Below are 24,794 nucleotides of genomic sequence, written 5' to 3'. Positions count from 1 at the left end.
AACAAGCAACCCTCAAACTCATTTGGAATAACAAAAAGCCCAGGATATAGAAAACTATTCTCAACAATAAAAGAACATCTTGGGGAATCACCATCCCTGGCCTCAAACTGTACTACAAAGCAGTAGTGATTAAAAACTGCATGGTATTGGTTCAGAGATAGGCAAGAAGATCAGTGGAATAGACTTGAAGACCCAGAAATGAACCCACACATCTATGGTCACTTGATCTTTGACAAAGGAGCTAAAAACTATTCAGTAGAAAAGACAGCATTTTCAACAAATGGTGCTCTTCAACTGGAAGTCAGCATGTAGAAGAGTGCAAATTGATCCTTTCTTATCTCCCTGTACAAAGTTCGAGTCCAAGTGGATCAAGGACCTCACCATAAAACCAGATACACTGCTGAAAGTAATAGAAGAGAAAGTGGGGAAGAGCCTCAAACACATGTACACAGGGGGAAAGCTCCTGAACAGAACACCAATGACTTATGCTCTAAGATCAAGAATTGACAAATGAGACCTCATAAAATTGCAAAGCTTCTGTAAGGCAAAGGACACTTTCAATAGGACAAAACAGCAACCAACAGATTGGGAAAAGATCTTTACCAGTTCTACATCTGAGAGAGGGCTAATATCCAATACATACAAAGAACTAAAGAAATTAGACTCTAAACAATCAAATAACCCTACTAAAAATGAGGTACAGAGCTAAACAAAGAATTCTCAACTGAGGAAACTTGAATGATTGAAAAGCACCTAAAGAAATGTTCAACATCCTTAATCATCAGGGAAACGCAAATCAAAACAATCCTGAGATTCTACCTCACACAAGTCAGAATGGCTAAACTCAAAAACTTAAGGGATAGCAGATGCTGACAAAGATGTGGAGAAAGAGGAACACTCCTCCATTGTTAGTGGGATTGCAAAATGGTACAACCACTCTGGAAATCAATCTGGTGGTTCCTCAGAAAATTGGACATAGTATTACCTGAGGACCCAGCTATACCACTCCTGGGCATATAACCAGAAGATGCTCCAACATTTAACAAGGACATATGCTCCACTGTGTTCATAGAAGTCTTATTTATAATAGCCAGAAGCTGGAAAGAACCAAGATGTCTTTCAACAGAGGAATGGATACAGAAAATGTGATACATTTACACAATGGAGTATTACTCAGCTATTAAAAACAATGAATTCATGAAATTCTTAGGCAAATGGGTGGATCTAGAAAATATCATCCTGAGTGAGGTAACCTAATCACAGAAGGACACACATGGTATGCACTCACTGATAAGTGGATAATAGCCAAAAAGCTCAGAATACCCAAGATACAACTCACAGTCCACATGAAGCTCAAGAAGTAGGAAGACCAAAGTATGGGTGCTTCTGTCCTTCTTAGAAGTAACAAAATACTCATGGGAGCAAATATGTAGACAAAGCATGGAGCAGAGACTGGAGGAGGGGCTGTCTAGAGATTGTCCTACCTAGGGATCCATCCCATATGCAGTCACCACACACAAACACTATTGTGGATGCCAGGAAGTACAGGCTGACAGGAGCCTGATATACCTGTTTCCTGAGAGACTCTGCCAGAATCTTACATATACAAAGGTAGATGCTCTCAGCTAACCATTGCATTGATCATGGCATCCCCAGTGGAGGAGGTAGAGAGAAGACTGAAGGTGCTGAAGGGACTTGCAGCTCCATGGAAAGAGCGACAATACCATCTAAACCAGAGCTCCCAGGGTCTAAACTGTCAGCCTGGAAACACACATGGAGGGACCCATGGATCTAGCTGTATATGTAGAGGAGGATGCCTTGTCAGGCATTGGTGGGAGAGGAGGTCGTGGATTGGTGGAGGCATACCCTCATAGAAGCAGGAGGAGGAGGGAGGGGATGGGGGCTTTTGGGGGGGAATAGAGAAAGAGGATAATATCTGAAATGTCAATAAATAAAATATCCAATTTTTTTTAAAAAACTGAGTGCCAAGGAACTTTCTGCTGAGTGCCTATGTCACCCTTCAATTAGGCATACCTATGACTAGATGAAAAGGAAGGATCTTCTTACTGGCACATGGCATGTTCCCAATCAGGTATCTAATATGAGAAAGAGGGCATGTTTGTGGGGTTTTTTTCTGCAGGATGCTGAAGGAGCATGGTGGTTGCCAGAGAGACTGGTGAGACATGCTGTTGCTGAGACAAATGATGCTGACCTGTGAGCTTGCTGAGTGCCCTGACAATGGCGACTGGGGAGCTGTATTGGACATATGTTCCTGACCCACCTTTGCTTTCCTATATCCCATATGGGACAAGCTGTCTTGCCTCAAGTTTTTAGACCATTTGGGACAGAGAATAAAAAAGAGAAGTTAAAATACCTCTTGTATTTTTCTTAAATGTAACCAGTATTCACACTCAATCATGTAGTGGTCTAGAAATCAATTGGATATTGGAATTACCAGTCTTTATTTGGAAGACTGGATCTGGACAATTTCAGAGACACATTTGGAAGTTAGCTTCAGTCCTCTATGATGTTATATTAGCAAGAGATAAAGTTGGGACAGGATCTGGATTTCAAGCAAGTGTTAGTGCATGTTTTAAGGCTCTTTAAATTGTCAAATTAAAATTACTTTTGTTTCTTCTACAGTATTTACTGTAAGTTGCATTGATTGTATACTTTCTGCTTGTGTTAGTGTGTTGAAACCTGCTATGTCTATTATGGGGTTCTATCAACCAGATTTTGTTCTATTGACCTGAGTATTACAGAATCTTGGTTTTCTCAAAAAATCTTGCAAGTTTTGAAGGAGTGAGTTAGGCTTTAAGCAGAAGCAAAAGGATAGTGGGCCTGATTATTGCTGGTATAACAGCTTTAACTACATTAATTGCTAGCACCGCTGCTTCTGCAATTGCTTTGACACAAGAAGTTAAGACAGCTACTTTTGTTAATCATTTAGCAAAAAAAATGTTGCTAATGTGTTGAGTAACATATAATGTGTAGAGTATTTAGGTAAGTATCTGAAGCAACAGATTGATATTCTTTATCCTATTCAAATTATTGGAAGGAGGGTCAGAGTTTAAGAGTAAGGAGCTATCTCGAGTGTCATGCCAAATACAAGTTGATTTTTTGTTACTTCTAAAATTTACAATGATAGTCATTATAATTAGGAAAAAGTTTAAAGACACTTGCAGGGTATTTGGCATGATTCTAATACCTCTCTGGATGTTTTTACTTTGCATAGTGAGATTATGAATTTAAAAAATGCTGCTCTACTAAAATTCAATGCTGCAGATACCTCTGATAAAATTATTCATGGCTTGAGGTCAGTATTTTCATTTTGGTCAAGCTTTAAGAATGGCATATATAGCTTGATCGTGCTAGCCCTTTTTGTCCTGAGAATACTTTTACTCCTGCCCATCATGTTAAAGCTTGTCTTTAACAGCATCAACATGTTGGCAGCCAAAGTACATGGCTTGAAACTGAAACTGGACCACCAGACAGAGTTTTAAATTTAACAGTCTGGCAAGCCAAGGCCGAGTAAGACTCTGCATAGAGCCTTACCAACCTAAGACTAAAGTGTATTGCTTTCGATAATGCATATTCCACCATGGATTAAGAAGGCATTCTTGTCAGAAGGACCTAAGATGGGCCCAGTCTTGTATACAAAAATAAAGAAGGGCTTCTGGGGCTGCTTGACAGGAATCTGACATTGGCCAAGGACAAGAAAATGGACTTCAGGCAGGAATCTGACATTAGGCTAGAACAAAGAAGTAATTCCAGGCAGGATCTAAATCTTAAGTTAGAACAAAAAAATAATTTCAGGCAGGAATCTAAATCTCAGGCCAGAACAAAGAAGTAGACTTCAGACATGAAAATGACTTGGGCTAGAACAGGGAAGTGGTCTCAGATATTTTGATCATTCTGATAAGCCCTTAGAAACAGTGATCATGGGAGTGATCACGGGCCTTTGCTTATTGCCTTGCTTGTTCTTTGACTATTTGTGTTTATTGTCTTGCTTGTTCCTTGACTATTTGCATCTATTGTATTGCTAGTTCCTCAACCTAGAACTGACCTTAATACTTGCATGTAATTAAAATGGTATAAAAGCAAAATGAGACTGGGGGAGGGGGTTGGGGGGAATGAGATAGGGGGTTTCTGGGGGAGGGAATTGGTAAAGGGAATGACATCTAAAACGTAAGTAAATAAAATATCCAATAAAAATTGTTTTTCAAAGTAAACAAATTAAGAGCTTGCCAAGGTAGACTGTGAGACATTGTGAGAAAGAATTACAGCTACTGAATAAGTACTCCTTTCTATTGTTGATGCCTGCCAATATTCCTCACCTGAAAATCATCAGCATTTGCCCTCTCACATGGAAGTAAAAACTAAAACATGAAATACAGAAAGACTTCTCTAACTAAGACCTACTGTATTTCTTCTTTTAAATTCTAAGAGTCCAATTCTTTGCACTGTATTACTAAGGACAATAATTTCTTATTAATAATGGTCATATTTTGAAACATTCTAGTTAGTGACTTTCATACTTTCTTTGGCTTGTGGCTTAGCCAGCACACCTCATGAGCTATGTGTGTGTGTGTGTGTGTGTGTGTGTGTGTGTGCGTGCCTGTGTGTGTCTATGTCTCTGTGTGTGTCTGTGTGTATAGGGAGTTACAAAAGATCTCATGCAGATGTATTAATATTCTGTGAAAGAAAACATTTAAGTAACCACAATCATCATATAACAAATTCCTTTGAACTCAGGAAAATTGTCTAAAGTAACATACCTGGTACCTGGCATGGCACTTTGAAAGCTCATTTTTTTTTTTGAATGAAGAACAAAGTGCTAGGTTAAAAAGGAGACACCTGGATCCCCTAGCATGGTCCAAGCAAAATTTAATTTACTTTTGTGCACCATACTTTCCTCTACAGCCCTTAAAAAAAAAAAAAAGGTAAGCTAAGTCAATTAGCAATTCCTTGAGAAGGACCATATCATGCTGTTTAAATATATATAGTTTTAAACTTCTCTATGACTTATCTAGGCACCAAGTCCTTGTGATGTGTCTGCAGGAGAGAAGTCTGGAACGTCTTTGCTACTCTAGTTTTCCTTGCATGTCGTTCTTCTAGGCACATTTTGTCTTTATTTGGGACATGTACTGTTTGTATAACAAAGATACTTTGACATTTCTGCAGCTGATGAAAAGCTTCTGTCAGCATCCTTTCACCTCTTTATGTATTATACATTACTGCCATTCATTGTCATTGTGGTAGTTTGAATGAAAGTTGCTCCCATTGGCTCATAGAAAGCTGTACCATTGGGAGACACAGCCTTGTTGGAATAGGTGAGGCATTGTTGGAGGAAGTCTGTCACTGTGGATGGGCTTTGAAGACTCAAAAGTTCAAGCTGGGCCTAGTCTGTCTCATTCTCTTCCTGCTGCCTGAAGATTCAGATGTAGAACTCTTAGCTGCCTCTCTAGCACCTTGTCTGCCTGCATTGTCACCATGCTTATCACCATGAACATAATGGGCTGAACCTCTGAACTATAAGCCAGCCCCAATTAAATGGTTTCCTTTATAAAAAGTTGCTGTGGTCATGGCATCTCTTCACAGCAATAAGACCTTAACTAAAACATTTATTAATTTGCCTCCTCGTTTGTCTGCCTGTTATGGTTCCTCATCCTCTTTCCAACTTACATATGCTAGTTTGTTAACCTTTGTGCTGAAAAAAAAACCCATGAATTGATTTCTTATGATGATATGAGGATACAAAAATTAATTAAAATTTCTTATTGAATTTGTAGCTATGAGCAATATGCTTTCTTCTATAATGCCACATAATCCTTGCATCAGCTTAACCATCTCCTTATTAGTGGTAAACAGATAATTATGAAACAACTGTTCTAACCTCACCATTTCTGCTTCTGTAAACATGCTTGCTCATGGGCCTTAGTCATATAGGCTAAAATTTAAACTTTTCTTATGGTCCTTAGTCATATAGAATAGCCTACCGATAACAAAAAAGGTAAAAAATTATGTGGTACAGCCTCTTTGTGTTGTAAGAAATTATGGATTTGGGCCCATTGTCTCTCTAGAGAACTAGTTTGACTAAGTCAGTTGTCTGGGCCTACTATCATAAGGAAGATTAATTCGCCAATTCTCCAAACCCATGAATTCAATTTTGGGGATTTACTAAAACAAATTACATGTGTTTCTATCATCCCTGTATCCTTAGGCTATTCTTACAGAATTTTTAAAATATATTTTCATTTATTCTTTGAGAATTTCATAAAATATGTTTTATCTTATTACTTTCCCTCTCTCAACCTTTATATCTTCATACATCCACCTAGATTTTGTGTGCTCTTTTGCTATTAAAAACAAAACAGCATCAACAAAAAAACATTGAGTTCAGTTTGTGTGACCAACTACCCCTGAGCACAGGGCCTGCCCTAGAGCATAGTTGATATAACACTCTATTGAAGAAAACCGATTTTCCCCCTCCAGGTAGCTATCAACTGTGAATAGCTTCTTGGCTAGAAGAGGATTTATACCTCCTGCTCCTCTCCCATGCTTGGATTTTGTATGGCTTGAGTTTGTGCACTTCTTGTGTATGCTGTCACAGTCTCTTGTGACATTATTTGTGCATCATCCTTGTACCTGAAAAAGTCTGGCTTGGAATTTATCACACTTTTAAGATGGGGTGGCACTATGTTAATCAGGTTAGTCTTGAACTCCGGGATAGTCCTTTCTTGGCCTTCTGAAGGGCATGTCACTCAGCTGCTTTCCAGCTTTTATCATTCTCTTTGGGTATAGGACAGTGCCTACTTTGAAGCAGCATTGTGACTACCACAGGGCTTTCATTAGAGCAAAACCAAAGTAATTTCAAGTTACTTTCTTTCCGTTAAACTTTATATATATAAATTTATTTTTTTTCAAATTGTAATTTATACTCATTCACACAGGGGTTATAAACACAAAAAGACACGACATGGGGAAGGGGATGACACTGGAGTGTGGGTGTTCAGGGGGGATACAGATATCTTTCAGAATAGAATATAGGCTGGGTGAGGGTTCAGAGGATAGGTCACTATGACTCTGCCTATGATTCACTTGTCCTTATCTAAGTTGGTATTATCTGCCAAGGCTACCTATTTACAAGGTCTATGACTACTCAGGCTGGTAAATTGTCACAAAAACTGCCTGTTTAACATAGCTTATAGCCATCTGTTTCAGTGTTTTTCCACAGACACCCAAGACTTGGTGTTAGTATACATGTATGACAGGCCTAGTGCTGATTTTAGGCCTATGGCTGATTTTAGGCCTTCAGTGTGTAAGCAGGGATGCCCCTGACATCTCCTCCCTTCACTAACTATAGGCGAACTGTGGCAGGGATAGAGGCCTGACCTCCAATAATTGAAGGGGACCTTGTAATGGCTCTGGTCCCCCTGTTGTTGTCCAGTGAGGCATGAGGGCCATATCCATCCCAATGTCTTTTTTCTGGAGAGGGGATACTTTTGACATCAACACCTATGCAGTCAGGCTTGTCCCTCAGGGAACCCAGAGAAATATTTTTAACTTTTACGGATATTCCCTTCAGTGCTTAGCCTCACAGCCTAAACACGAATTCAGGTCAGCTGTCAGAGGGTGTTCTGGGTGGCCCCTCTCTGCTTGGTCTAGGGGCGGAAGTCCCCTCTTTTAGGTTTGGTGGAGATAGGTTTTGGGAACTCCCTGGATGAAGCAACAACCTCATCTTGAGTCTCATGGTCCTCCATAGCTAACTTATGATAATGTATCTGAATAGGTTTTGCTACCAAATTATTTATCTGTTGTTTCACAAAGCTAGTCAGCCTATTTGAGGCCCAGGGATCAGAAGAAATAAGCAAAAACAACCCAAGTAATGGTCCCAAGATGAGAGGAGGTAGGCTTGACAATCCTGGAGAGGCTGAAAACCAATTCTTGTACCAGCACTCATCTTTCTCTTTCTCTCTCTGACTTTTCTCAGGGCCTTCTCTGACCTTTTTCATGCTCTCTTTAACCATCTCTGTCTTGTCTATGTAAAGGCAATATTCTTCTTTAAGGCCTGTACAGAGTCAAGAGCTGTACACAGCCTTTTCTATTATAATAGAGTAAATCAAGTCCAGTAAGGATCTTTGCGATTTTTGGAGGTCTCTTCAGACAGCAAAACAAGGGATTTCTTCAGATTAGTGATGTCAATCTCTAGCTGTTTGAAGTTCTTGTCAATGGCCCTTCAAAGGTCTGAGACGTATAAGTTCAGAGGCCAGCATCTGGATTAGAACTTCTAAAAGCAGACATCACGGGTGATTCATTTTTACCTGAAAAGGAAAAAGAAGGGAATTCTCAGGGAGATTTCTCTTCCCTGAATGTAAATTGTTATTCATTTTATTTATGGTTGGGCCTGGCTTTGTGAGGGTATACATTTATATCATTAATCTTTTTGGTAGTCAATTAGCTGTGCCTTCTGTGGTATCAAACAGGCATATCAATCCTCAACCCCATAAGGGAACTGGGTCTGGGCCATTCCCTTTAAGGGTAAGAAGGTCCTTCCCCATATCTGTGGTATAGCTTTTATTGGTCTCGGTGATGCCAGAGGCAGTCAGCAGCACATTTGCCATGAGCTTTCTGTTTTAGAGAGTTAAAAATGAAGAAGGCATGATGGAGAATATTTCAGGGGGACTCCTTCTGGGGAGGGGTACCGTTCCCCCTCTTTTTTTTAAAGCAAATTTTTCAGAGTTCTTGTAAAATCAGGGCAGAGGCACCAACAGTCGCTCCTTCCACACTGAGAGTCATGCAGACATTATTTAAAGATATATAAATCTGTATTAATAATCTCTTTTATCAAAGGACTATTATAGCACAGCCGACAACTAGTCAGACTATATAATATATCGATTAATAATAGCTTCTTCTACTTTTTTTGAGATTACTTCTATCAATTAATTGTTGAGAGAAATTAGGATTTACATCTCTCTTGAGAATATTAAACAGAGACTTAAATTCTTTTGTGGAGAGCTTAAAATAAGATCTTAGCGAGTTAGGATCTCCTAGAAACTTTTGAAAATAGTAGAATTACGTAAACTCTCTCTCTCTCTTTTTTTTAGACCCTTTATCTATGATTTTATTGGATATTTTTTTCATTTAAACTAGCATAATGATTATTTATTTATTTATTTATTTTATAATTTATTTTTTCTCAAATCGTAATTCATTCACACAGGGGTTATAAACACAGAAAGGCAGGATGTGGGGAAGAGAATGACACTTGAGTGTGGGTGTTCAGGGGGAATACAGGTATCTTTAGAACCGGGTATCGGCTGGGTGAAGGTTCAGGGGACAAGTCACTATGACTCTGCCTATGACTCGCTTGTCCTTATCTAAGTTGGTATTGTATGCCAAGGCTACCTATTTACAAGGTCTATGACTACTCAGGCTGGTAAATTTCCATGAAAGCTGCCTGTTTACATTAGCTTATAGCCATCTGTTTCAATGTTTTCCCACAGAGACCCAAGACTTGGTGTTAGTATACATGTATGACAGGCCTATTGCTGATTTTAGGCCTATGGTTGATTTTAGGCCTTCAGTGGGTAAGCAGGGCTGCCCTTGACATCTCCTCCCTTCTCTAAGTATAGAGGGCTGTAGCAATTCTAAACTTGTGAAGGCAGGGATAGAGGTCTGACCTCCAGTATTTGAAGGGGACCTTGTAATGGCTCCAGTCCCCCTGATTGTCCAGTGAGGCATGAGGGCCATACCCATCCCGATGTCTTTTTCCTGGAGAGGGGATACTTTTGACATCAACCCCTATGCAGTCAGGCTTGTCCCTCAGGGAACCCAGATAGATATTATTTTTCTTTTATTTATATTCCCTTGCAGTGCTTAGCCTCGCAGCCTAAACAAGAATTCAGATCGCCTGTCAGAGGGTGTTCTGGGTGACCCCTCTCTGCTTGGTCTAGGGACAGAAGTCCCCCCTTTTAGGTTGGGGAGAGATGGGTTTTGGAAACACCCTGTATAAAGTAACAACCTCATCTTGAGTCTCATGGTCCTCCATAGCTAACTTATGATAATGTATCTGAGTAGGTTTTGCTACCAAATTATTTATCTGTTGTTTCACAGAGTTAGCCTGCCTATTTGAGAGCCAGGGACCAGCAGATAAAAGCAAAAAGAGCCCAAATAATGGTCCCAAGATGGGAGGAAATAGGGTTGACAACCTTGGAGAGTCTGCAAACCAATTCTTATACTAGCATTGATCTGTCTCTTTCTCTCTCTGATTTTTCTTAGGGCCTTCACTACCTATTTCATGCTCTCTTTAACCCTCCTGGTCTTGTCTATGTAAAGGCAACCTTCTTCTTTAAGGGCTGTACACAGTCAAGAGCTGTACACAGCCTTTTCTATTGTAATAAAGTAAATCAAGTCCAATAAGGATCTTTGCGATTTTAGGAGGTCTCTTCAGACAGAGAAATGAGGGATTTCTTCAGATTAGTGATGTCAATCTCTAGCTGTTTGAAGTTCTTGTCAATGGCCCTTCAAAGGTCTGAGTAGTATAAGTTCAGAGGCCAGCATCTGGATTAGAACTTCTAACAGCAGACATCACGGGTGAATAATTTTTGCCTGAAAATGAAAAAGAAGGGAATTCTCAGGGAGATTTCTCTTCCCTGGATGTAAATTGTTATTCATTTTATTTATGGTTGGGCCTGGCTTTGTGGAGGTATCTATTTTTTTCATTAATCTTTTTGGTAGCTGGTTAGCTGTGCCTTCTGTGGTATGAAACAGGCATATCAATCCTCAGCCCCATAAGGGAACTGGGTCTGGGCTATTCCCTTTAAGGGTAAGAGGGTCCTTCCCCATATCTGTGGCAAAGTTTTGTTGGTCTCGGTGGTGCCAGAGGCAGTCAGCAGCAGATTTGCCATGAGCTTTCAGCTTTAGAGACATAAAAGTGAACAAGACATGATGGAGACTATTTCAGGGGGACTCCTTCCTGGGGGGGGGACCGTTCCCCCTCTTTTGTTTTTAAAGCCAATTTTTCAGAGTTCTTATAAAATCAGGGTAGAAGAGGCAACAGTCGCTCCTTCCACACTCAGAGAGTCAAGAAGACCTTATTTAAAGATATGTAAATCTATATTAATAATCTTTTGTCAAAGGACTGTTATAGTACTGCTGAAAACTAATCAGACTATATAATATATCGATTAGTAATAGCTTCTTCTACTTTTTGTGAGATTACCTCTCTTTTGTCAATTAATTGTTGAGGAAATTTAGGATTTACATCTCTCTTGAGAATATTGAAGAGAGACTTAAATTCTTTTGTGGAGAGCTTAAAATAGGATCTTGGCCAATTAGCAACTCCTAGAAACTTTTGAAAATAATTTAAATAAGTAAACTCTCTCCTTCTCTTTTTTTAGACCCTTTATCTGTGTGTTTTTTTATTGGATATTATACATATTTACCTTTCAATGTTATCTCCTCTCCCATTCTCCCCCAAAACCCCTTATCCCATTCCCCCTCCTCCTAATTTTTGTGAGGGTGTGCTCCAAACATCCTCCCAGTCCCATCTCCCTGCTCTCGAATTCCCACACAGTACGGGATCCAAACTTTTGGGGACCATGGCCCTCCACTTTCACTGAAGTCTAACAAGGTCACCCTCAATTTCCTATACAGGTGCATGAGTCCCTCCCTTTGTGCTCTCTGGCTGGCGGTTTAGACTTTGGGAGCTCTGGTTGAAACTTTTGATACTCCTTCTAGAAAGGACCAAAGCATCCACACTTTGGTCTTCCTTCTTCTATGTGAGTTTTATGTGGTCTATACATTGTTTCTTAGAAATTGTGAGCTTTTGGGCTAATATCCACTTATCAGTGAGTGCATATCATATATGTTCTTTTGAGATTGGGTCACCTCACTCAAGATGATATTTTCCAGCTCCATCCATTTGCCTAAGAATTTCGTGAACTCATAGTTTTTAATAGCTGAGTAGTACTCAATTGTATAAATGTACCACATTTTCTGCATCCATTCTTCTGTTGAAGGACATCTGGATTCTTTCCAGCTTCTGGCTATTATAAATAAGGCTGCTATGAACATAATGGAGCATGTGTCCCTGTTGAATGTTGAAACATCTTTTGGGTATATGCCCAGGAGTGGTATAGCTGGGTCCTCAGGTAACATTATGTTCAATTTTCTGAGATACTGCCAGACTGCTTCTCATAGTGGTTGTACCAGTTTACAATCCCACCAACAGTGGAGGAATGTTCCTCTTTCTCCACATCGTCCCCAACATCTGCTGTCACCTGTGATTTTGATCTTAGCCATTCTGACTGGTGTGAAGTAGAATCTCAGGGTTGTTTTCATTTCCATTTCCCTGATGACTAGGTATGCTGAATACTTCTTTAGATGCTTCTCAAACATTCGAGCTTCCACAGTTGAGAATTCTTTGTTCAGCTCTGTGCTCCATTATTTAATAGGGTTCTTTGATTGTCTAGAGTCTAATTTCTTCAGTTCTTTGTACACCTTTGATATTAGCCCTTTATCAGATGTAGGGTTGGTAAAGATCTTTTCCCAATCTGTTGGTTGCCGCTTTGTCCTATTGACTGTGTTCTTTGCTTTACAGAAGCTTTGCAGTTTTATGAGGTCCCATTTGTCAGTTCTTGGTCTTAGCACACAAGCCATTGGTGTTCTGTTCAGGAACTTTTCTCCAATGTGTTCGAGGCTTTTTCCCAATTTCCCTTCTATTAGTTGCAGTATAGCTGGTTTTAGATGGAGGTCCTTGATCCACTTGGAATTGAGTTTTGTACAAGGAAATAAGTATGGATCAATTTGCATTTTTCTACATGCTGACCTCCAGTTGGACCAGCACCATTTGTTGAAAATGCTGTCTTTTTTCCACTAGATGGTTTTAGCTTCTTTGTCAAAGATCAAGTGACCATAGCTATGTGGGTTCATTTCGGGGTCTTCTATTCTATTCCATTGATCCTCCTGCCTTTCTCTGTTCTAATACCATGCAGTTTTTATCACTATTGCTTTGTAGTACAGCTTAAAATCAGGGATGGTGATTCCTCCAGAATTTCTTTTATTGCTCAGAGTAGTTTTCGCAATCCTGGGTTTTTTGTTATTCCAAATGAATTTTCAAGATTGATCTTTCTATCTCTGTGAAGAATTGAGTGGGAGTTTTGATGGGGATTGCATTAAATCTGTAGATTGCTTTTGGCAAGATAGCCATTTTTACTTTATTAATCCTTCCAATCCATGAGCATGGTAGATCTTTCCATCTTCTTAGATCTTCTTCGATTTCTCTCTTCAGGGGCATGAAGTTCTTGTCATACAGGTCTTTAACTTGCTTGGTTAGATTCACACCAAAGTATTTTATATTATCTGTGACTATTGGGAAGTGTGTCATTTCCGTAATTTCTTTCTCAGCCAGTTTATCTTTTGAGTAGAAAAAGGCTACTGATTTGTTTGAGTTAATTTTATATCCAGCTACTTTGCTAAAGTTGTTTATCATGTTTAGGAGTTCTCTCGTCAAGGTTTTTGGAGTCACTTAAGTATACTATCATATCATCTGCAAATAGTGAGATTTTGACTTCTTCCTTTCCAATTTGTATCCCGTTGACCTCCTTGTGTTGCCTAATTGCTCTGGCTAGGACTTCCAGTACTATATTGAATAGGTAGGGAGAGAGTGGGCAGCCTTGTCTAGTCCCTGATCTTAGTGGGGTTGTTTCAAGTTTCTCTCCATTTAGTTTGATGTTGGCTAGTGCTTTGCTGTATATTGCTTTTACTATGTTTAGGTATGGACCTTGAATTCCTGATCTTTCCAAGACTTTTATCATGAAGGGGTGTTGAATTTTATCAAATGCTTTCTCAGAATCTAGTGATATGATCATGTGGGGTTTTTTTTTTTGAGTGTATTTATATAGTGGATTACATTGATGGATTTCCATATATTGAACCAACCCTGCATTCCTGGGATAAAGCCTACTTGATCATGATGAATAATTATTTTGATGTGTTCTTGGATTTGGTACGCTAGAATTTTATTGAGTAATTTTACATCAATGTTCATAAGGGAGATTGGTCTGAAGTTCTCTTTCTCTGTTGGGTTTTTGTGTGGTTTAGTTATGAGCAAAATTGTGGCTTCATATAACGAATTGGGTAGTGTTCCTTCTGTTTCTATTTTGTGGAATAGTTTGAAGAGAATTGGTATTAGGTCTTCCTTGAAGGTCTGATAGAATTCTGCACTAAAACCATCTGGTCCAGGACTTTTTTTGTGGGGAGACTTTTAATGACTGCTTCTATTTCTTTTGGGGTTATGGGACTGTTTAGGTGGTTTATCTGCTCCTGATTTAACATTGGTAACTGGTATTTGTCTAGAAAATTGTCCATTTCATCCAGATTTTCCAATTTTGTTGAGTATAGGCTTTTGTAGTAGGATCCAATGATTTTTTTAAATTTTCTCAGTTTCTGTTGTTATGTCACCCTTTTCAGTTCTGATTTTATTATTTTGGATACTGCCTCTCTGTCCTCTGATTAGTCTAGCTAAGGGTTTATCTATCTTGTTGATTTTTTCAAAGAACCAGCTCCTGCTTTTTTTAATTCTTTGTATAGTTCTTTTGTTTCTATTTGGTTGACTTGAGCCCTGAGTTTGATTTTTTCCTGCCTTCTACTCCTCTTGGGTGTATCAGCTTCTTTTTGTTCTAGGGCTTTCAGGTGTGTTGTCAAGTTGCTAATGTAAGCTACCTCCAGTTTCTTTTTGTATGCACTTCGAGCTATGAATTTTCCTCTTAGCACTGCTTTCATTGTATCCCATAGATTTTGGTATGATGTGTCATCATTTTCATTAAATTCTAAAAAGTCTTTAATTTCTTTTTTTATTTCTTCCCTGACCAGATTATCAATGAGTATTGTGTTGTTCAGTTTCCATGTGAATGTGGGCTTTCCATTGTCTTTGTCATTTTTGAAGACCAGCCTTAGACCATGGTGATCTGACAGGATGCAGGGGATTATTTCAATTTTTTTAATCTGTTGGGGCCTGTTTTGTGCCCGATTATATGGTCTATTTTGGAGAAGGTACCATGAGGTGCTGAGAAAAAGGTATATTCTTTTGTTTTAGGATGAAATCTTCTATAGATATCTGTTAGGTCTATTTGGTTCATAACTTCTGTTAGTTTCACGGTATCTCTGTTTAGTTTCTGTTTCCATAATCTATCCATTGCTGAGAGTGGGGTGTTGAAGTCTCCCACTATTATTGTGTGAGGTGCAATGTGTGCTTTGAACTTTAGTAAGGTTTCTTTTATGAAGGTGGGTGCTCTTACATTTGGCGCATAGATATTCAGAATTGAGAGTTCATGTTGGTTGACTTTTCCTTTGACAAGTATGAAATGACCTTCTTTATCCTTTTTGATAGCTTTAAGTTGAAAATCGATTTTAGAATGGCTACTCTCACTTGTTTCTTAGGGCCATTTGCTTGAAAAACTGTTTTCCAACCTTTTACTCTAAGGTAATATCTGTCTTTGTGGCTGAGGTGCATTTCCTGTATGCAGCAAAAAGCTGGGTCCTGTTTGCATAACCAGTCCATTAGCCTATGCCTTTTTATTGGGGAATTGAGTCCATTGATGTTAAGAGATATTAAAGAGAGGGTGCTGTTGCTTCCTGTCATTTTTGCAAATAGTGGAGGCATTGTTTTTGTGGTTATCTTCTTTTGGGTTTGTTGGAAGGGGATTATTTTCTTGCTCTTTCTAGGGTATAGTTGCCCTTCTTGTATTGGAGTTTTTCTGCTGTTATCCTTTGTAGTGTTGGGTTTGTGGAAAGATACTGTGTAAATTTGGTTTTCTCATGGAATATCTTGGTTTCTCTGTCTATGGTAATTGAGAGTTTTGCTGGGTATAGTAGCCTGGGCTGGCATTTATGTTCTCTTAGGGTCTGTATGACATCTGTCGAGGATCTTCTGGCTTTTATAGTATCTGGTGAGAAGTCAGGTGTAATTCTGATAGGTTTGCCTTTATATGTTACTTGGCCTTTTTCCCTTACTTCTTTTAAAATTCTTTCTTTGTTTTGTGTGTTTTGTGTTTTGACTATTATGTCACAGGAGGCATTACTTTTCTGATCTAGTCTATTTGGCGTTCTGTAGGTTTCTTGTATGATTAAGGAATTATGATTATTCTCATTTCTTAGGTTAGAGAAGTTTTCTTCTATAATTTTGTTGAAGATATTTACTGGCCCTTTAAGTTGGGAATCTTCACTCTCTTCTATACCTATTATCCTTAGGTTTGGTCTTCTCATTGTGTCCTTGATTTCCTGGATGTTTTGTTGTAAGAACTTTTTGCATTTTGCGTTTTCTTTGACAGTTGTGTCAATATTTTCTATGGTATCTTCTGCACCTGAGATTCTTTCTTCTATCTTTTGTATTCTGTTGGTGATGCTTGTGTCTATGTCTACTGATTTCTTTCTTAGGTTTTCTATCTCCAGGGTAGTCTCCCTTTGTGATTTCTTTATTGTTTCTACTTCCATTTTTATGTCCTGGATGGTTTTTTTCAATTCCTTCACCTGTTTGTTTGTAATTCTTTAAGGGATTTTTGTGTTTCCTCTTTAAGGGCTTCTACCTGTTTACCTGTGTTTCCCTGAAATTCTTTGAGAGTGGTGTTATTTATGTCCTTCTTAAAGTCCTCTATCATCATCATTAGAAGTGATTTTAGATCTGGTTCTTGCTTTCCTGGTGATATGGGGAGTTCGGGACTTTCTAACATTGGAGAACTAGGTTCTGATGATGGTAAGTACCTTGGGTTGCTGGTGCTTGTGTTCTTGTGCTTGCCTTTTGCCATCTGGATCTCCTTTGTGCTATCTGTGCTGTCTCTGTCTGGAGCCTGTCTTTCCTATTATCTAGGTTGTGTCAGAACTATTTGGGCTGGGTTTTGCTGCTGGGGTTAGAGCTGAGGCCCAAGATTGCTCAGTGCTCAGGTGCAGACCAGAAGGAACCTGTGCTCCAGGCCAGGAGTGAATTCCTGGGTCCCAGTTACTCCCTGTTTGGGGCAAGTGTTGCCGCCTCCTTGCTTAGGATACTGCTCAGGATAGAGCTCCTAGGAACCCCATTTCCTCTGGGTTCTGAGAGATTGAGTGTAGAGCTGACTCCTGGGATCTGCTAAGTGCTCGGGCCCAGACTGGAAGGAACCCGTGCTCCAGGCCAGGTGTGAATTCCTGGGTCCCAGTGGGTCCTAGTTACCCCAAGTTTGGGGTGGGTGTTGCTGTCTCCTTATCTGAGATGCTGCCCGAGTTAAAGCTCCTGGGAGGCCCTCTTCCTCTGGGTTTTGTGAAGTTGAGTACAGAGCTGCCACTTGAGATCTGCTCTATGCTTGGGCCCAGCCCGGAAGTCTCCATTAAATTTTTTAACTTTTTCGATTTCCAGTGATTTGGGATCCAGCTAAACTCCTACAATATTTTAACAATGGCTTCTTCGCTGGTTTGACACAGCATTGCATAATGTATTAATTTGGCATTTACTTGAAAAATAAATCTCTGTTCAACTTTTGTATTCTTATTATTGTTCTGTGTTTAACCTCAATATATTAAAAATGGTCCTTTTTTTCTATCAATATATATCATGGTAAATATCTGATCTGGATAATTGATATTTTTCTGTCAATCAGTGTTAAAAATGCCTTTCACTACATAAAGAAAATAGTGTTAGTTAAAATTATTTAAAAATATATACAAGATATTGTAATGAATATTTAAACTATAAAACAAAGTATCTTTTCTAGTGGTGGATGTCAAATAAATATCAAAAAAATATTCGTCTGCATTTTATTGGCCTGAAGTTTCAATCACAGTTTCCTTAGTGTGTCTTGGGTACAATTATATCTGATAGATGCAATAATGACTGTACGAATACATAAGATCTTATTTGCTAACATCTGAAATATATTTAGATTTCATTTGCTATAATTTTGATATAGTGTATCTTAGCTTGATCTTACACAGTTTGCTATCAGTTTAACACAGATTATTCAGATTATTTTGTTGTACTCCTGGTCTGGATGAGTAGAAAGCTGCCATAACTAACTTAATGAACACGGAACAGATTGAATTGGCAGTGGACACTTTTAATATTTTGCTTGAATAATTTTATAGGATTCTTCAAATCCCACAACACACTATTAAGATTAACATTAACATACCAGTTTTCTAACTGAAAATTGAGTTGACCCTACATTTTTGCCAATGCTAGTTATAAGACTGTTTCTATTTCCCTCAGAAGTAAATTAGAATTATAAAGTACCTTAAATACACAGCATAAATTTCATCAGATAAGATACCCCTTAATCAATGGCTATGCTTTGGACACTAAGTATCAGGCACTCATTTCTTTACAAATGAGCTTGATATGACTACACAAGATAGTGGAAAACCATTATCATGACTGTGCAAGATAATTGGAAACTATCTTATAGCAAAAGAGACCTCATTGTAAATCTGATACTTTTTAACAGCTTACTAACAGACTTAAAATGCACACCTATTTTCACCCCTCGGGCATTCAGTCACACATTTGAGTAACAGAAGTCTAATATATGTGATTTGTAACATTCAAATGACATAGAAATTTAAGACTGGGAATATTCTTTAATGGGAGACAATTAGGTATTAAGACATCCATTCATTTGTCAAGTGTGGGATCGTAAGGATTTGTCAAGTGTAAGGATAGCTTGGTTTCTGGTAGAGCACTGCCTAGAAATGGCCAGAGACTCTGCAAGGAATGGAATACATTTTGCCATGCTCCCAGACTCTAGGCTCCTGACACATGATCTAAGACCTCCACTGATCAGCGCCTTTCAGTCATGTAGGGCAACACCCCTACCAGCCCCTCCGCAGGTAGAGGACATGACTACAGGCCTCAGCCTCAAGAAATCTACATACTAATGAGATACCTGAAAGCCAGAGGGCACAGCCAATTAAGTATTCCTTCCCAGACCCTCCTCCTTCCCTATTTAACTCAGGTCTACCCTGAGTTTGGGAGGCTGCAGTCAGATTCATCTACTATCCACCATGACAATAAAGCTTGTAAAACGGTGGACTTCCTCATGTCTTTGGGGCCCGCCATGGGGAACTGTGGAGAAGGCCTTTAACGAATGAGCCGAGCCTCCACCTCCGTCACCACTGCTGCCACCTAATCTTCTGCTGAGGACTTCTCTATGATCCACGCCATGGAGGCTGCCAATTCAACCAAGCTAGCTGACCCAGCCAAGCGAGTCCCGGTAACAAAGAGTCTCTACTCTCTCGCTGTGGGCTGATTCAGCCTGTACGTCCAAGTCTCAACTCTCCCATGGCTACCAGCAGAGCCTGGTTGTCCAGGAGTCTGAGACCAGTCGATCCCTGCACGCCTTCTTGCCCAGGGGTCCCCACTCAAAAGCCCTGCCCCCACGGAACTTCTGATTGTGTTTTCCCCACTCCCAGACAGAGCCCCGCCCAGCACCGTGTGGAGGAAACTCAGTCAAATTCCCCCAAATTCTCATTTGGAGATATAGACTATTACGGCATAAAATTTTGAGTTCATTAGAAGCAAATGAAAATGCAACAGGCAACGAAATTCTTTGTTCAATGTTAGATCAAAAGATATAAGAAACAATGCCTTTAGACAATACCAACTTAGATAAGGACAAGCGAGTCATAGGCAGAGTCATAGTGACCTGTCCCCTGAACCTTCACCCAACTGATACCTGGTTCTGAAGATATTTGTATTCCCCCTGAACACCCACACTCCAGTGTCATTCCCTTCCCCACATCCTGCCTTTCTGTGTTTATAACTCCTGTGTGAATGAATTACGATGTGAGAAAAAATAAATTAAAAAAAACAAAAAAAATAAAAAAGGTCATTATTAAAAACGTATTTCCATCTGAAAAAAAAAGAAACAATGCCTTTATAATTAATCTCTTGAACAAGAACATATCTGAGCAAAGAACTTACTGTTAATTTTCATTCAATTTTAATTGATTAAATACAAATATTTTCAGATATTCATCCAAGAATAAGCAGGTAGAGAACTAACTAAACTATTATAAAAAAGAATAAAAACAACAACAAAAATTATCAAAAAAGCAAGTCTTGGTCAGTGCTACCCAATGTTTCAGACTGGTCCTGTAAGGGTAATCCTGAAATTAATTGTGTCATTCCACGTAGGATTTAGGAACTCATTTGTGAATGCATGTGACCTTGGTAGGAAAAAACAAGATGAACATAATCAAATAGGCATGAAATCATTACTGAGAGTCGTGGACAGGACTCAGTCATAGCTTTTCATCTCAAAACTTGGCAGTGACAGGAAGAGATTCCATTCTTTTCATGATCAGGTTATCAATTACAATAGCTACATAGTTCATGGAAGATGTTCTTTAGAATAAAACAAGCATGATATTCAAATGAAGCAAATAATGTTACTCTGATCTACACGAACATCTAAAATGACATTCTCACAAGTGCTCTACATCTGATGAGCAAGAAATGCTGACTAGAGTCCTCTCTTCTGAGTTTTACATTTCACGTGTAATAACTTTCATCTTTCAAAATTTATAGTTTCCTCACTTATAGCTTGTAGATTTTCTGAGTTTTTGTTTTATTATAAGTCCATGATGGATCTTAGTTTGTTTGTTTCTTTGTTTGTTACTGTTTGGTTATGCTTTCAACTGACGTTTTCTCTTTTTTCTATTCCACTGTAAAGTTTTCCATCACTTAGCTTCAAGCAGTCATTCTTGTCCTACTGTTTGGTTTTTTGTCACTATAAATAATTTGCTTTGTTTATTTTGTTACCTTGATGATATTTATGGATTGTGTCAGGGAGAACCTATCTTAGAGACCTCTCTTTTGAAGACCATATAAATTTGAACTCTTTTTATTTTAACCTTGTATGTCTCATCCTCTAATCCTGGGGTATACTTTGTTAAAATTCTGAGTTGTTTTTTATTTTGTTCTGTTTGTTTTGCTTTTCTCAACTGACATCCATAGCTTGTCAGTGTCTCCTGAAGAAATTAGTGTGAAAAGGAAAAAAGCTTGTCATGATGCTTGGAAAAAATGAAAACATTTTCCCCACATCTTAACCAGAGAGTGTAAAAAATAAAACTGCAATTACATTAGTGACAAGGCCAATTAACACCTACAACAACAAAACGCTCATGCATAAACCACATACACACACACACACACACACACACACACACGCACACACACAAGCCATTTCTGTTATGTTGAATTCATCTTATCTGTTGTTCTAATACTAAGTCAGACCTGTGTGCTTTGGCTTCTTTCTAAACTCACCATGAACTGAACATGGGAATTCCACCTTTTCATATGCTGAATTTGGGGATGAGTGAGAGGCCACTTCTCCAAAAACTGCTTTAAAATCTGTTAATAATCACTAACCACACAAATTAAAAAGATTTCAGATACATGAAATCAGTGTGGCAATTATATGCAGCACCCAAACGGTAAGTCTTTTAAAGCTCAATAGATAAATATGCTAAGAAGGAAGAGAAACTATGTATTATACATTATCCTAGGATTCCTGTTACGACACTAAGAGTGAATAAATCAGCCTAGGAAGCCAAGGCTTGGATGGTTACATACAGTTATAGATCAACAACAACAAGCATTTTAAAACAGTGTTTCAGGAAAAGAGGCACCATCACGGCAAACTAGAGTCAATAACCTCTTTTATATTTGATTTCATGTTATTTTTTTCAATAATTTCATGTATCAGCACTTCATCTACACACTCATGCACCACTCTCTTCCTCTTGTGTCCTCCCATCTCCCTCCCAAACTCATAATGTCTTCTTTATTATTGGGGTGTGTGTGTGTGTGTGTGTGTGTGTGTAACATACTGAGTTTAATTAGTGTTACTCATATGTACATATGCCAAGTGCTGAACACATGGGATTGGACAAGCTATGCCAATCCTTTAAAGAAACTGATTCTCCCTCACTTAGTAACCATTGGCAATCTGAGATGGTGGAAATTCCACAATTCTGCTGGAAAAGAATATGTCTATACTATAATGGTATGTCAGGATATGGTTTCTATAGGAAAGTAGAAATTACTAAAATGCAGGAGAATCTATACAAAAGTATATAAATACATAGACAAGCAGTATGGGTACAAATAACATATAACAGCCACAAAGCAGCACATGTCATTCCTACCTTCCATAGTAATCTGTAAATGAAATTGGAAAAATCCATAGAGTTACATAATACTCTTAAAAACTGATGGTTATCTGAGGGTAAAATGATACAGCAAGGATCAAATCCATATACTTGTTGACATTGGGTCCTCCCCTGATTTACTAATTGAGCAAGAAGACTAAGGTAAGCAGTATTTTATGACCTCTATGATGTGAATAAATCCATCCCAAATGTGCTCTAATACCTGTAGGAGACAACTTAGTGGGGAAATAAGTAAGTTTAATGGCAGTGAAGAATTCACATGATACACAGATGCCCCTATTAGTTTGGATTTTAATAGGTGTAATTCTTCCCTTGCCTCTGGAGATAATATTTGGAAATTGTCCAATGCCTTCTCACTTTCTGGAGCTTTTAAAAGATTGGTTAGTGCATATAAACATTTTTATTTTGTTGAAATGGCACTGGAAATACCAACCACAGCTCATGAGAGCAGAAAGAAATTGGTAAACAAATTTCTTTTTCTTGCCATGCTCTAGCTTACCTAGATTGTAAGCTTGGCATTTTCATAGACTCTCCTAAATTCTAATCAAAAAGTAGAGAGAATTCAAGACGAGATTATCTTATCACCCCAAGCTTTAGGCAATGAAGGATAAGTATTTAAAGGATGCTCCAGTAAGGAAACTGAGCAAACCTTCACTTGTATAGTTATCCATGGTGCTGTTTTTCCTTTCAATTCTGCCAAAATGGGGATAATCTCCTCCTTTGCTTCATTTATTTATTTTAAGGTTTGATCTTGCAGTTTATATTCATTCAAGGAATTAGCCATCTGTTTCTCATGATTAATGTTCTCCTTATCTTCCTTAACATTTTAATACCAGTCAGAATTAATGTCTGTGTGTTTTTTTAAAATAAGATTATCCGCCATACACTCATATATATGAATGCTTAGGTAGTAGCAGTTGGAGGTGTGGCCTTGTGGAAATATTGGTAGCCCTGTTTTAGGAAATGTGTCATGAGGGGTGGGCTTGGGTTTCAAATGCTCAAGCCAGGCCCAGTTTCTTTCTCCTGTTGTATGCTGATAGAGGTATAAAACTCAGCTACCTCTCCAGGACCATGTCTGCCTTTGTGCTGCCATGCTTCCTGCCATGACAATAATGGAATAAACCTCTGAAACTATAAGCCAGTCCAAATAAACATATTCTTTATGAGAGTTGCTGTGGTCATGTGCTTCTTCACAGCAATAGAACACTGACTAAGACACTAAGTGATCCAGAATTGAAGGGGATCTCCCCTCCACCTTGTTTATATGCCTTTTCAGTATTCTTTCAGACTCTGTCTCATTTCTTTATCTAAAGTTCTTTATTCTAGATATCAGAGATTATAATCATGACAATTTGAAAGCAATCAAACAGCTATGATTTTAATACTTATGCTCCTCTTTTCTTTAAAAAAAAATGTATAATCTCGACATAAGCCTTTTCTGCCCATTATTCTCACTCTCCTCCTTCTGTGAGGATCGTCAATCTCTTATCTTATAGCTGACTTCAGGTCTCTGTTCATGGTGTCACTTCTTTACCACTCTAGAAGATATGGGACCTGGAAGAATGGAGCTGATAAATGAGGCAGACAAAATCTTGTCCAATAGGTAACTTTATAGCATCAGACAATTTATACTCTGAGGGTTAAGAAGAATAAATTATACAATCACAAGGGCAACTTACACATGGAAGATAATCCACATGTTACAAAAACACATTTTCCATAGAACCCATAAAACCATATAAACAAATAGTATGAGAGCAATACTAGACAAACAAAGAAGTAAGAAAAAGTACTTACTAAGATTGGTAGGTATTGAATTACTGTGAGTCTAAGTACATATCTTAAGCCTCTTAAAGCAGCAAAAATGTTCCTGAAACACTATATCAGGTTTTCAGACAGATCATGATGCTAGAAAGATAATATTACTGTTGCCTCAGAACTGTAGTCTTAAGTTGAGGGGTGGGGGGGTGAGAATTTGGGCTCTAAAGACTGAAGCAGAAGCATTAACATGTATTTGCCACTCACTTTAGAAAATCCAATTTGAAAGCCAGTTGGTCTTTTCACAAATAGGAACAGAAAAGAGCTTGAAACTTCAAACAGGAAAACATTGGTTGAGGGTAACTTATCTGTGTTATCTTTGCCCAAGGAAAAGCTTAAAAGACCCATGTATCAATTTGAAAGTTTTACAATAAATAAACTTACCCCAGCAAAGTTACTTTCTGATAAGGAACTTCTGGCAATTTTCCTGCCATTGTAACTGGAATCTCTTCAGTGACAAACAATAATCAATCCAGTCTTGGGTGTGAATCCTCTGTGCTCATCCTGCTTAATCAAATATAGAGCCAGAAGACACTTTCACTTTTATCTTTCTGTTTGCTACAAATAGATACATAAGTTCCATTGATCTAATATGTAAAAAAAATCGTCTTGGGGAAATATTTTGATGAATTTAAATGAAAATGGTTTTCTTGGTTTTTTCTTCATGTTTTATGTTAGTTTTACATTGTATACCAACAGGCAAGAAAGAAAGGAAGAAAGAAAGAAAGAAAGAAAGAAAGAAAGAAAGAAAGAAAGAAAGAAAGAAAGAAAGT

At 38.4% G+C, this 24,794-nt stretch overlaps 1 pseudogene; it reads left to right on the top strand.

The window, feature by feature from the left end:
- The first annotated feature begins 16,710 nt into the window (after window positions 1–16,710).
- Window positions 16,711–24,794, top strand: part of LOC114617190 — a 14,183-nt pseudogene continuing 6,099 nt past the window's right edge.

This window comes from Grammomys surdaster, unplaced genomic scaffold, assembly GCF_004785775.1.
Source record: "Grammomys surdaster isolate TR1022 unplaced genomic scaffold, NIH_TR_1.0 135, whole genome shotgun sequence".
NCBI lineage: Eukaryota > Metazoa > Chordata > Mammalia > Rodentia > Muridae > Grammomys > Grammomys surdaster.
Note: the sequence above shows the minus strand (reverse complement) of the source record. Positions and strands in the feature narration are given on the sequence as shown.